This window comes from Spea bombifrons, chromosome 3 (genome assembly GCF_027358695.1).
Source record: "Spea bombifrons isolate aSpeBom1 chromosome 3, aSpeBom1.2.pri, whole genome shotgun sequence".
Classification (NCBI taxonomy): domain Eukaryota; kingdom Metazoa; phylum Chordata; class Amphibia; order Anura; family Pelobatidae; genus Spea; species Spea bombifrons.
The window spans coordinates 38,382,879-38,396,810 of NC_071089.1; the positions used below are offsets into that span (position 1 = coordinate 38,382,879).

Sequence of the window (13,932 nt, forward strand, 5' to 3'; positions counted from 1 at the left end):
TGAAAAATCCCCCTCATTATATAATCCGTTTAGTCTGACTCAAAGTCTCACAGCAGCAGCTCCTACTTACTCCCCCTCCCTGTAATCACTGTGACAACTGGCCCCGCCCCTTCCTTCTCCAGGCCAGAACCACATGGCTGTGACACTCATTATATATATATATATATATAATGGGTATCTGTGTATATATATATATATATATATAATGTGTATGTGTATATATGTATGTAATATATATATATATATTTGGGCTACTGAAAGTTAGGGGAGGTGGGGGTTAATTTAGGGGCAGTTATGGTTAGTGGGGTGTTTAGGGTTAATTTAGGGGCAGTTATGGTTAATTGGGTGTTTAGGGTTAATTTAGGGGCAGTTATGTTAATAGGGTGTTTAGGGTTAATTTAGGAGCAGCTGTGGTTTATGGGGTGTTTGGGGTTAATTTGAGGCAGTTGTGGTTAATGGTGTGTTTAGGGTTAATTTAGGGGATGCTGTGGTTGATGGGGTCTTTAGGGTTAATTTAGGGGATGCTGTGGTTAAGGGGGTGTTAAGGGTTAATTTAGGGGCAGTTATGGTTAATGGGGAGTTTAGGGTTAATTTAGGGGAATCTAAATCCTGGGGGCAGTGAAGTGACATATCTGGGGGTATAAGGCATATACAGTATATAAGGCATATGTTGGGAGGCAGTGTGGCATGTCTGGGGAGGACGGAGTGGTGTATCAGGGTGTATAAGGCATATCTGGGGGTAGAGTGGCATATCTGGGGGTAGAGAAGTGGCATGTCTGGGAGACAGGGTGGCATGTCTGGGGAGGATTGAGTGGGGTATCAGGGGATATAAGGCGTATCAGGCACAGTGGCATATGTGGGAGGCAGCGTGGAGTGGCAGATGTGGGAGGCAGCGTGGCATATGTGGGAGGCATTGTGGAGTGGCAGATGTGGGAGGCAGCATGGCGTGGCATATGTGGGGAGGGCAGGGTGGCATGTCTGGGGAGGATGGAGTGGTGTTTCAGGGGGTATAAGGCGTATCAGGCACAGTGGCATGTGGGGGGTAGAGTGGAGTGGCAGATGTGGGAGGCAGCGTGGCGTGGTATATGTGGGAGGCAGCGTGGAGTGCTGTGGTAGGCAGCGTGGCATATGTGGGGGGGCAGCATGGCATGTCTGGGAGGCAGCGTAGCAAGCCTGGGCTCAAATGTGCATATATTGGGGGGCTGGTTGGGAAATAAAGACAAGAAATTTATTATCAAAGTTTTTTTATTCTGCTGTTTGTATTTAACATCATTTGTTTAGTAAATTATTTTAAATAAATGAAAAATTTACATTCATTTTTTTTATCCGATTAATCGATTAATCGAAAAAATAATCGGCCAACTAATCGATTATTAAAATAATCGTTAGTTGCAGCCCTAAAATAGTGCAATCCTGCATTTTAAGTGATATTTATGTGGTTTTACAAGCTATAGCTCCTAGTGTCTGCTTCTTTGTTTTCGTTGAAGGTGAAGACCAAACCCTTACAGCTGCATCTCGGACAAGGTATCCCTTAAATATGTAACACCATCCTCATTCATCTTCAGCCCCTGCAGCTGAAGAGCCAAAATGCTAGTTAATGTTCCCTTTTAATACGGTTTACAGCAGACAAACATGTAAGACAAGGCTACATAGCTGTCTCAACTATACACTAAGGAAATTGGCAGATACAGAAGCCAAAACACCAATATCCCCTGGTTCATCTATACCTTCAGATGTAACCCAATGAAATAATTTAACTTAACTGCTACATTAAAGTGGCAGTTGTAGAGACTATGCAGAGTTTAATTGCACTTAACTAGTTGTGTGATAAACATACCCAGGAACTTTCTATATGAGCTGTCCACAATACTTAGCACATTACAGATTACCACTGTAGTTATTGTGAAGAAATCTCTGATTATACAGGGCTAGCCAAGCTGTTCCTGCTCCTTAATGGGGTCGACAATGTTCCTACACTTTTTGAGTCAAAAATTACATTTCAGGGAACTTCTCAGGTAGTAGAATACTACTCCTTTAGTGGATTCATGAAGAAGCAGTGCTTGCTCCAGACAGCCTTTAGTGGGAGGGAACTGGGCAGAGGAAAGCAGGTGGTGAAAAGGTAGCACACACAGGTAGACAGTGGGCATGGCTGAATCTCGTTGCTCTGCCCAAAGAGCCTGGAAAGCTGAACTTCACCCAGAGATTCCAGGTCGAAACCAGAGATTTCCAAGTTATGTACCCATCTTGCATATCTCTAGATGGTAACCTCTTTTGAGCAGGGCCCTCCTCACCTGTTGATGGCACTATATAAAACAATAAATAATTATAATAATAATAATAATAATAACAACATCTAATTCAGGTAAGGTTGCAATGCTGGTGAAGACTGACTCCTTTCTTACTCCACTTAGCACATACAGACAAAGCAAGAATTAGCTTAATTCCCTCTTAGACATCATGATAGCTTTGGCACAAAATCATCAACCAGTTTGAAGCAAAGAATTTTCACTGAGCTGGAAAACACAGGCAGAACAAGATATACTCCTGAGGCGGCCATCAATCGCTCAGCAACCCCAGTGGGAGACATCCCTCATGCAAGAACAACTTTGCCAATCTTACATAATTAAATTATTACACAATGGAATTCTGTTCCCCTTGACCCAGAAGGTAGTTGAAGTTTTAACCACTTGACAGTGTGTACATAAAAAATATATATTATCTAACAAAGCAATTATTTCCTAAACTGCATAAAACTACCTTATGTATGTCTAATCAATTAAAACATGGCATTGATTAAAAATGAAGACAAAAAAAACGCTTCTAAAGTTTCAAAAGCTTCACTTACGTGGAAAGCAGGAATATTATATCTGAAGGACTAATTTTATCTTGTGGCTCTCAACCAATTATTGCACTAAAGCATGGCTCATTATATCAAGTTTATAACCCACTGACATGATTATTTTATAAAGCATTAAAATAATAGAAGATTTATTCACGAATTCTAGCATTTATACACACAGTCCCCCTAGGTTTGCGAACGAACATGTAATAAAAATGTTAAAGCCGTGCAACTTTATACCAACTGAGATCTGATACTGTCATGAGATGACATGATTAAAAAGATTTTCATTCTAGAATATTTCTATTCTAATATATTAACACGATTTATATATACGCTAAAAGTGCGTTACATCTTTAAACAGGAGAAAGTGTTTTCAGTTAGGAGGGACATAAGAATCTCAGATAAATTAGATTCTGGACATAAGAACTAGTGGCTTGAAGGAGAAGCGGTATCTTAAATGTCTAATCCAGACTACTACAAGCTAAAATGGCCTTTTGGTTTTCTGAAGTTTTCAATAGAGCTTCGGTACTCAAGCCCATCAAAAAAAAAGGTCTACAGAAATACATAAAGGAGGGCATCTTTGATCCAATGCCAAGTCCACAAGTCCATAGCTTTGCTCATGAAATAACACCACAACATGCCAACTACTCTTCTGGCACTCAGGGGATTTATGTTGACTTTCAGTTTAAAGAAAATTATTGATTTTTCTCAGACAAAGATAAGTTTTGTAAATGTTAACCTGATGACCTTTCCTCAAAGCAGAGTAATGTTTTCAATGATTTGTGAAAAGAACATCTGGCTCCCACAGCAGGCTTCAGCAGTTAATGTCTGGTTCACGCAATCAGACCTGAGATCAGAGAGGCATTAAGCATAATGTGCAGTCAGACAGTTCTCATTTACAGAGGGATACAAAGTGCTCAAACTACACAACCTTATAATATGCCTAAATGTTAACACTGAAACATACAAGAAAACCTAATTTATTATTTATCAACTTTGTTTTAACAGTAATACCCTCTATTAATACATCATTTTCGAAGAGTTAACATAGAAAGAGTTAAGCTAGCTGGAGGAGTAAGAGGTCAGAAGATATGATAAAAGTGGAATTGTATCTTGTAGTTCATTCCCCTGCTACACGTGTTGCATTTGTCACAAGCATTCATAATACTTGATCTAATTTTGTACTGATGCTAGAATTGTCAATCAAGTGCTATCCCAAACATTTTTTCCAAGTGAAAACTACAGGACCTAGCTGGAAGGGAGTTACTGGCAATAATATCTATCACTCAACGTTTAATCCTGGATCTACAACATTAATGATTAAATCATCTTTTATATATATAAAATCACGAGTATATCAGATGAGTGGGCCAGAGCATGTTTCCATCTCGCTATGACAAGATCTAACTAGAAATAAAGAACTAAATGCAAGTGAGGGGAAAACATGCAAGAAGTAAAAAATGACATAGCCTGTGCCTTGCTATGCATGTATATGTATGTTTTAGACGATAGATAATTCCGTGTGGGCCTAAATCAGTATTCAAGCAACAATCAAATTCCCAGATATTTGGGGTGCAGAAAAAGAACACAATTCTTCGGAAGTGCTGCCCCAAAAGCTTTCGCAAAGCTATTTTCCAAAGATGTACGTTCAACGGTAGACTCGGCAGAACGACAGTCTGTTTCGGGGCTGTCTCTCAAAAGAAGCCGTAAGAGCGAGATTGCAATGCACAGGTTTAATTTAAACATCTGTGAAGATGAGCGCAGCGGTTCCTTGACCCCCTTGGGGAAAAGGACTTGTCAGCATAAAACTGGAAGCCACAACACATTGCATGAAGGCCATATCCCAAGGTTAACACTATCGGTCCTGAACTGCACTTATAAGCATGTTGTAGGAAGCTTGTAGAAAAGACTTTAGATGTCAAACTGTAGTATCTGTATAATTATCAATTAAAACATTGTCAAGGCGAGGCAGAAAAAGGCAACAATGAAAATAGTGTTAATTTGTGACAAATTACCAGTTTTAGATCTTAATGCTTATGTAATATAGGGTAGCATTATACAACAAGTCTTACAAAAAGTAAGCTGGTATTATCTCCTAAGCCAGGGCATGCACTTTAAACCTGGGAGAAAGCAAGGCTAAGACCAGATTTGATGTGATCTTGGCTGTGGTGGCAGAACACTTAAAAGTTCAAGAGCCTTTAATTTTGTTGTGCCGCCGTCATTCTACCCAAGTGAACAATTCTCTTAGTAAAAGGTGTCCGATTGCCTAGAAGACCAAGAACACACAGACAAGTATTAAAGGGATGGATAGAGCGTTAAGCACTAAAGAAGAAAGGCCTCTTATTAAGAGAATTAGATTGATTTTACTTTTGCATGGAGGGAACAGTAAAACAAGTCTAGCACTTTAAATTGCATGGCATCTCAGGTGTGGAACTACGGTTGGTTGATGTCTTTTATAATTAATTGCAACTTTTTAAAAAAAAACTAAAACACTTAAAACTAATGATGAGTTCATCTGGAAAAAAAAATCTGCCGAAGGCCAACGACAAGTATATTATCTCCGGGAGTCAGAATATAAAGCTTTATACGTGTTCAGCAGCTAATGGTACAGCCAGCTTTATGATTTGAAATAAGCTTTTGTGAAAGTGTCTCCAAATTGTCTCTGGATCGTGCCTGGACAGTGAGTCAGCTACTTGGAGTTCACATTATTGTCAATCCAAAAACATTGTTTTTCCTCTGGGTTACTTTAGTTCTTCTGTACACATCCCTATGGAAAGATTACACTCCAAGCATATTATCAATAAGATGACTGTGTCAGGACAATAACAAAACTCACATCAGTCCGTTGATCGTTGATGAAATGATAACCTAAAGTGGGTACCCTGATAAAAGAGACTGCAGTGTACACAATGTCATAAGTTGAGACAAAGACAGGCCTTTATGTAAGGCAACTAGATGTTTCTATGTTCCGGATCGGTCCAGAGTTTTTTGTATCACTGGTCAGTGCCCTGAGAACCTTCATAAGAATAAGGGTAAATAACCTCCCCAAAAGCAACCTGCTTTCATTGAGATAAGGATACCGTTTCATGCACAATTAGTGGTTTTAACTCGTGGAAGAAAACAATGTGATGGAAGCCAGTACCTTTCAAACCAGTCTTCAAAGACTACCAACTGTCTTGGGTTTAGAAGCAACAAGGATCTTTCGTCACTGCTTTGAGAAGCAGCTTTCTAGATCAAGAATGAAAGTTCTAGATCAGTGGTTCTTAATTTTTTTTTTTTTTTTTTAAAGTTAATTTTCTCTGGAGGTCCATACAATGACAGTTTAGAAAGATTAAAGAAAATAATTTCTACATGTACTTCATCATAAAAACATCCAATAAAAAGTTAGTACTATTAGAAAAACAATTAAAAATACACTATCCTACATAGCAGAAATAATGCAGCCATAAAAATATTGCTCACATGAAACTCTTATAGAACATGTGAGATGTGCAGATACAAACATTGCATTAATACCATTTCTATAAAGCGACAACTGTATAGATCTGCTTTGCTCTATCAGAAGATGTTTCACTTTGTAACTTGTGCAAAAGTTTTAGTGTATAATTTTATTAAAGTCACAATTCTGTTAGCCGGGACAGGAGATTGTATTTAATCCATGTTGTTTCTGGAGGCTGATACTGTTCTGTTGCTAACAAGGGAATAATTTTGTTTGCTTTTCCAAAACAAAAATTCAGGAATTCAGCTAAAAATGGCCACAAGGTTGGTATTAAATGATTTTAGAGGTGATTGGACGAGCCATTTACAATGCTCAAAGTAAAAGCACATTTGCAAAGACCTTTGTAATGAAATGTCATCACTCACTGTACAAGCAAAAAACAGCTGGAACGGCACCGGTTGGACAATAAGAACAAAGTTTTGCTTTATATTAAGGCCTAATTATTTAATGGCTATATCTAAGAACAAATTATATATATATACATATATATATATAAAACTTTCAAGCGGCAAGAATGGTTTAGGCACAGTATTATCACACTGTACAGCTTTACAATGATTATTATTGTTGTTACAAGTATACATATATACATATGTATGTTTACATATATAAAGTTCCGTAAGGGATCATGACGAGATACCAATCGCATGCCTTTTCCATTCCCGGTTGAGGGTCAGACTTCCTGTTTCCCCAATGTAAACAGTGGGATATGGTATTTCCTTTAAACATTTTTTCCAATGAAGAACTGAATGAATATGATGTTAGTTGTGCATGTTAGACACGGGTTCTAGATTGTAAGCTCGTTTGAGCAGCATCCTGCTTACACTTTGTTTCTGTAACGCACAACTCCTTAGTTCCTGTTCATCCTTTGTACAGAGCAGTGGAATATGATGGCTGTATACAAACCAATAATAACTGAATAGTTTTAACAGTATTTATTTCCAGAGAAACAGCCATGTGTCAAAATTAACTCGTTGGAAAGATTTACAGCATAACTATCGGTGCATCGTGACAGTAGAGAGCTCTTTATTATTATCTTTTATTTATATAGTGACAACAATTTATGTAGCTCTTCTTACAATACAAATATCCAAGGGGTATGACAAGACAGGACAGACAAAACGATACATTAAGTGGAGAGAGCCGTGCTCGCAAGCTATCACTTGTGTTGCTCAATTTAAATAGGCCCCAGGTAGAGAGTATCTAGGTAATGATGTCATAGCTGGCTCCCCGTGTCACTAATGCATCGGGGCTGGTGAACCTTAAGACACAAATCCTGTGCTCCCTGAAAACACAACTACAAGTAATAAAATGAGGAGAAGACATGAACCAAAAAGGTTATGATGTTCTTTTGCAACTGTATTTATAGGTTAAAACCAATAGGTGTCCACTGTTATCCAGCTAACACTATGTTAAACAGGTATATAAAGCAACTGTAAAGCTGCTGAACTCCTCCTAAAACATATAAAAAATATATAAATATTTTTAAGGGAAATTGATCAGATCATTTCTTTAAAAAACTCCTCAGACTTTTTCCGTTCCCTGGCTACAAACTTAAATGCTTGATTCTAGGCTCACAATACATTTTTGGATGGATTATCTGGACAGGCTATATAATAACATAAGCCCCTGCCTGAGTTGGTGGGGGGGGGAGAGACATAATAATGAATGCCCACTGACAATTACCTGTCCATTGGCTTTCGATACAATGTTTTTCCTATCGCCTCTGTGAATGATTAACTGTTTGTGCATCCTTCATGCGTAATCAATATCTGGGAAGCTTAGTATTAAGCTTTTACAGATTAGACGTCCCGCGATAATAAATTCCATCGATCGCAGCAGCTTGGCTGCAGAAATCTCAGTCCATTTTTCAGGGTTTAAATTAAAAGCAGATATATGGTTGTTCGGAGGAGAAATGCCAGTGTGATTAGAAGGTATGACCTCTTTAAAGTCCTTCTGGGCCACAGTTTATGCCCCCCAATCCACGGCAATGAAACATGAATCAGTAATGTCAGCAAGCATCAAGATATACACAAGCTAATGGAGGCAAAGTGTCAGTGCGTGTTACCGTGCTGCAAAAAGCATCCGACTCCGACCGAAATTAAAACAGGCACAGTGAGAGGGATTCATTATTGGAATCAATTTGGAAAATTAGAACATTGACACGGGGATAAAAAATGAACCCCAAGTATTCCAATGTGCATTTTATCTCAATTTTTCACTTTAATCTCAGAAATATTTTAAAAGAAGCCAGGCGGAGGAAAGATGCAGAGGTGAAAAAAAAAGCTATTCAATCGTGTTTATTGCTTAAACGCATTATTAACCTATGGCCATGACGAAACATGTCTTGTTTGTATTACACTTATATAGTATTAAAAGACCCTTATACTAACTTATTACAAGGCATATACAAGTCGAGCACCCCTTGCGCCTCAAATGATGATGTATTAAATTATCTGGTGTTTTCTTTAATGCCTGTTTGAGAGCAGTTTGTTTTACATTGCATGGCTTTTTGACATCTTATATCTATATTTCTATATGATAGGAGATTTTTTTTTTTTAGAAGGCGATAATAGGGTAGAAATATTGAGAGTATTTTAAAACGCATTATGATTGTGACCATGATTTAAACAAAAAAATAAAGAACGTTGAATAACTTTTTAAGGGTGGAAGAATGTTCTTTAAAGCAGCATAGAGATTGTCATACCCAATGGTTCAATAAGGACCAATGAAATCTATAAAGCACTTGTGTAATTATCTAGTATCTGGTTTTGGTTATCATGAGTGGGAAGCAATAGGACTAACTACTCAGGATGGGAGACCTCCCTAGGTGGCAGATTGCCCTAAATGCACACTATCACCAGAATCGCCATCTATAGCATTGCAAAGTGAAATTACACTGGTTTTTATATTAAGTGATATCTAAAGTAGGGCTGCAACAACTAATCGAGAAAATCGTTAATCGATAATGAAAATAGTTGTCAATATCTGGGGGTATAAGGTATATCAGGGGGCTCAGTTGCATCTCACTGGCATATAAGGAGTATACAGCATATCGGGGGCACAGTGGCATATCGGGGGCACAGTGGCGTGAACAAAGGATGAAAATACTCAAATTAAGGACCAAATAGCAAAAATGGCAAAGAAAACAACCTATATAAGGCATATAAGGCATATCTGGGGGCAGAGTGGCAAGCTGGGGGTCAGATGTGCATAAATGGGGGCAGTTTGGCAAATAAAAGAAAATATAAACAAGGCTTTTTTCTCAGTTTTTTAAAATCAGTTCATTTTAAATATGAAAAAATAAATAGTTAACATGAATATTTACTAATAACTTTGTATTAAAACCTAGTTTGAGAAACACTGTGTTTGGGTTCTTGTAGCTTTTATTATGTCAGTAAAATAAGAAGGTGAATAGAGAAATGCCATTGTGATAGAGATGAAAGTGTAAATTAAGTTTTTTATTCTGCTGTTTTGTTTTTTTTAAGACCCAGTTTGTTCATAACATTATTTTAAATAAAAGAAAAATTTGCATTTTTTTATCTGATTAAATCGAAAAAATAATCGGCCAACTAATCGATTATTAAAATAATAGTTAGTTGCTACCCTAATCTAAAGCACTAATAATAAACTTAAAGGTGCAGGTCCTGGGGTAGTAATTGGGGATAATTCACTAAAGTGGATCATACAACATTTGAGGGATTAGTGCTGCCTTTCTGTCTGGTGCTTTTTGGCTGGTGCCTTTTGGATCACATATTTAGGCAGGAATAGATTTCCTTTTTAATATCATAAATAAAACATACAGATTTTAGGTCTATCAATGATTTAATATTTCACCCTAATGAATTGCTTTGCTGAACTGGTTTAACTCTTTGCCTTATTCATAGGCATACGATATCCTTTTCTTTACTTGCAGAAAGTGCAGAAGGAATGTACAAGGTTTGGCACTTCATGACGTATGCTAGACAAAAATCCTCAACTTAAAAACAAACAAACAAACAAACAAAAAAAACCCCAATGGCTAGGTAGCTGCAGGTTAGCAAGAAGCTTTTAAGCACAATGCACTACAAACAGCCTTAGAAAGTACAGAGGTTTAAAGTTTAGGGCATGTAGTAAGTTCTCAAAGACCATTAAGGGCATCTTTGTGCTCCAAGTGTTTTGCTTCATAAAAAGCATACTTAAGCCTTAAATTATCCCAGATGACGAAGTCAGTGCAAACGATATATACATTTATTTATAGAGTACTATATGTAATGGGATTTTTAACCATAGGGTGAAAACAAGCAATTTTGATCAAGAGAATGTAACATACATTTCAAGCTTTAAAGCTCTTAATGCCATGCGCTGCAAACCATCACCTGCCTAGCACTTGACAGTATTTAATGCAGTTCTGTCCTTTCAATCACATTTTGACATATTTTGTTAGAAGTGATTTTTTTTTATATCTATATATAATTTTGCCAAAAATTTATTTTTCCAAGCTAGCTTCAAATGAGACAACCCATTCTCTTTCTTTATACAAGATATGGTCCTCAAAATAATAATCTTGCTATTTTGATGCTTTAGTTATATTAGAAGATTGTAATGAACACACACTATAATATATATATATATATATATATATATATATATATATATATATATATATATATTTATATATACCGTATTGGCTCGAATATAGGCCGCACTTTTTTCCCCCACTTTAAGACTTTAAAGTGGGGGTGCGGCCTATATTCGGGGTCTAGTGCCCGACGCCCGGGACATGCAGTCCCGGGCGCCGGGCAGGCAGCGGGGTTAGGATACAGATCCCCCGCAGCGGTGCAGGGGACCTGCATCCTACTCTCGGATGTCCTCAGACAGCCTCCCCTGCCAGCACTTTCCACGGGGGGGGGGGGGGGGTGCCGGCACGGGAGGTTGTCTAAGCGCATCGTCTGGATGGTCACCGGCTGCGGCGATGCGGGTAAACAGCCTCCGGGTTGTTTACCTGCATCGCCGCAGCCGGTGACCGTCCACACGATGCGTTTTACCTCTGCCCCCCCGACTTACCGGAGCAGACTCCCGGGTGTCTTGCGGGGCGCCGGCGGGGGACATCTACGCAATACGCGTATACAACTTCCGGTTGTATACGCGTATTGCGTAGATGCCCCCCGCCGGCCCCGCAAGACACCCGGGAGTCTGCTCCGGTAAGCCGGGGGGGGGCAGAGTGGCATATCTCGGGGGGGGAGGAGGACAGTGGCAGCATATCGGGGGAGGAGGACAGTGGCAGCATATCTCGGGGGGGGGGGGCAGTGGCTGCATATCTCGGGGGGGGACAGTGGCTGCATATCTCGGGGGAGGAGGACAGTGGCAGCATATCTCGGGGAGGGAGGACAGTGGCAGCGTATCTCGGGGGGAGGACAGTGGCAGCATATCTCGGGGGGGGGAGACAGAGTGGCAGAATGTTTTTTTTTTTTTTTTTGGTGCTTTTTTAAAGAAAAAAACTTTTTCTTTAAAAAAGCACCAAACTTTTAGGGTGCGGCCTATATACGGGGGCGGCCTATATCCGAGCCAATACGGTATATGATTAGAGAACCAACAGATTTTTCTCATAAGCATATGGGTGTCCACAGCAGGAAAAATTTGCTCACACTTTTCTTTTGGACAGGTTTAATATTTTGCCCCATGGAAACATTTCTGTGGGCAAACTGAGTTTGCCACCATTACAATAAAACCTATGCGACAGGCATGGTTACTATTTGAAGCATTTATGTTTGATTAGGTCCCTCCTTATTCTTTCAAAACCCCATTCAGATATGGCAGCGAACGTATACATTAGATCGATATGAATAAATACCAGCCTGTTGTCTGGAGAACTTCATGATTACCATATTTGCCCGAATATAGGCCGCACTTTTTCCCCCACTTTAAACTGCAGTTCCGGGCGCCGGACAGGCAGCAGGGTTAGGATACAGATCCCCCGCAGGGGTGCAAGGTACCTGTATCCTACTCTCAGATACGCTCAGACAGCCTACCCTGCCAGCACTTCCCACGGGGGCAGTGCCGGCACGGGAGATTGTCTAAGCGCATCGCACGGACGTTCACCGGCTGCGGCGATGGGCGCGTAGACAACCTCCGCTCCGGACATCTGCTCGGTGTGCTTTCCCACGAGGGGAGTCCCGGCAAGGGAGATTATAAAAGCACATCGTGCAGACGTGCCGACAGCGGAGGTTGTTGACGTGCATCGCCGCAGCCGGTGAACGTCCGCCCGATGCGTTTTACCTCTGCCCCCAAGACTTACCAGAGCAGACTCCTGGGTGTCTTGCGGGGCCGGTGGGGTACATCTACGCAATACGCTTATACAACTTCCGGTGCTGGCACTTCCGCTGAGTGGGGGGGGGGCAGAGTGGCAGCATATCTCGGGGGCGGGGGGGCTGAGTGGCAGCATATCTATTACAAAACTTTTTCTTAAAAAAAGCACCAAACTTTTAGGGTGCAGCCTATATTTGGGTGCGGCCTATATCCAAGCCAATACGGTAATTAGGTAGGAATGAGGCTACAACTGCATAAAGCAGTTGTATATGCTCAATATGACAAAGATCTAAGGTACAAGCATAATCAAGGAGGTAAGTAGCAAACATTATGTGGGATTTTCAAAAACATTAGTGCACATATCTATTAATTTGGCGAAGGAGTTAAATGTTCCATTATAAAAACCCAGTAACACATGGAGCTAAAGACTAGTTGACTTGCTCACTTTAAATAACTGGAAAAGCTAGCTCGGTATTAATCGGCCAGATGCCATTTTGAATGTGGCACTCAGCAGAAAGGTTACCGTGCTAAGCCAAGACAATGGATACTCTGCTCACACCAAATCTATACAATGAGCCAAGGCTGAACAAGCAGCACATCTGCTGATTTTCACTTGGCAATACCTCTTCGCCCAAAAGAATCAATCTTACGGAATGGTATGAAAGTCATACCATGCACATTTCCACATAAACGCTGGGGAGACATCTGGCCAAAGAATTTATACAAATACCTGAATCTACCTCTCCAATAGAGTGACACGTGCAAAAAAACATTTAAGAAAATAAACATACAGGCATTTCTATACATACATGCGTACTTTCCATGTTATATCTTTTTGGGTCAAAGAGTTCCCAGGTATGCGACAAAGAGCTGTATTAATTATAACTTATTACAATGACATGTAAGTGAACAAAGACAGCTATGTTTGACTGACACTCAAGCTTTCTACCACTTTTAAATAGCTTAAATAAGCGTGGCATAGGCAATTTTTGCCAAATTTAGATTTGACTGCCTTGATATGTATATTATTTTGAGGTTTCGGAGTAGATATCTCATCTTTGATTCTGCTGAGTGATTCTGGCTTTCAAGCTTGATGGGAAAACAACTGACAGATGGTAGGCAACTCATCTGTCCCCAAAGTGGTCTTACTGATTTGCTAATTCTTGTACTGTTGAAGCCAGAAGAAGCAACAGCCAGAACAAGTTGTCCGTCAGGCCAAAAGTGGTAAACAAATACGTGAACAAAGGATGAAAATACTCAAATTAAGGACCAAATAGCAAAAATGAAAACAACCTTCTCCAGA

The 13,932-nt window shown here is 39.7% G+C and overlaps 1 protein-coding gene across 13 annotated transcripts in view; it reads right to left on the reverse strand.

Moving 5' to 3' along the window:
- Positions 1 to 13,932, reverse strand: part of PTPRK (protein tyrosine phosphatase receptor type K) — a 250,435-nt gene that overhangs the window by 79,062 nt on the left and 157,441 nt on the right. The gene's annotated exons all lie outside the window — the stretch shown is intronic.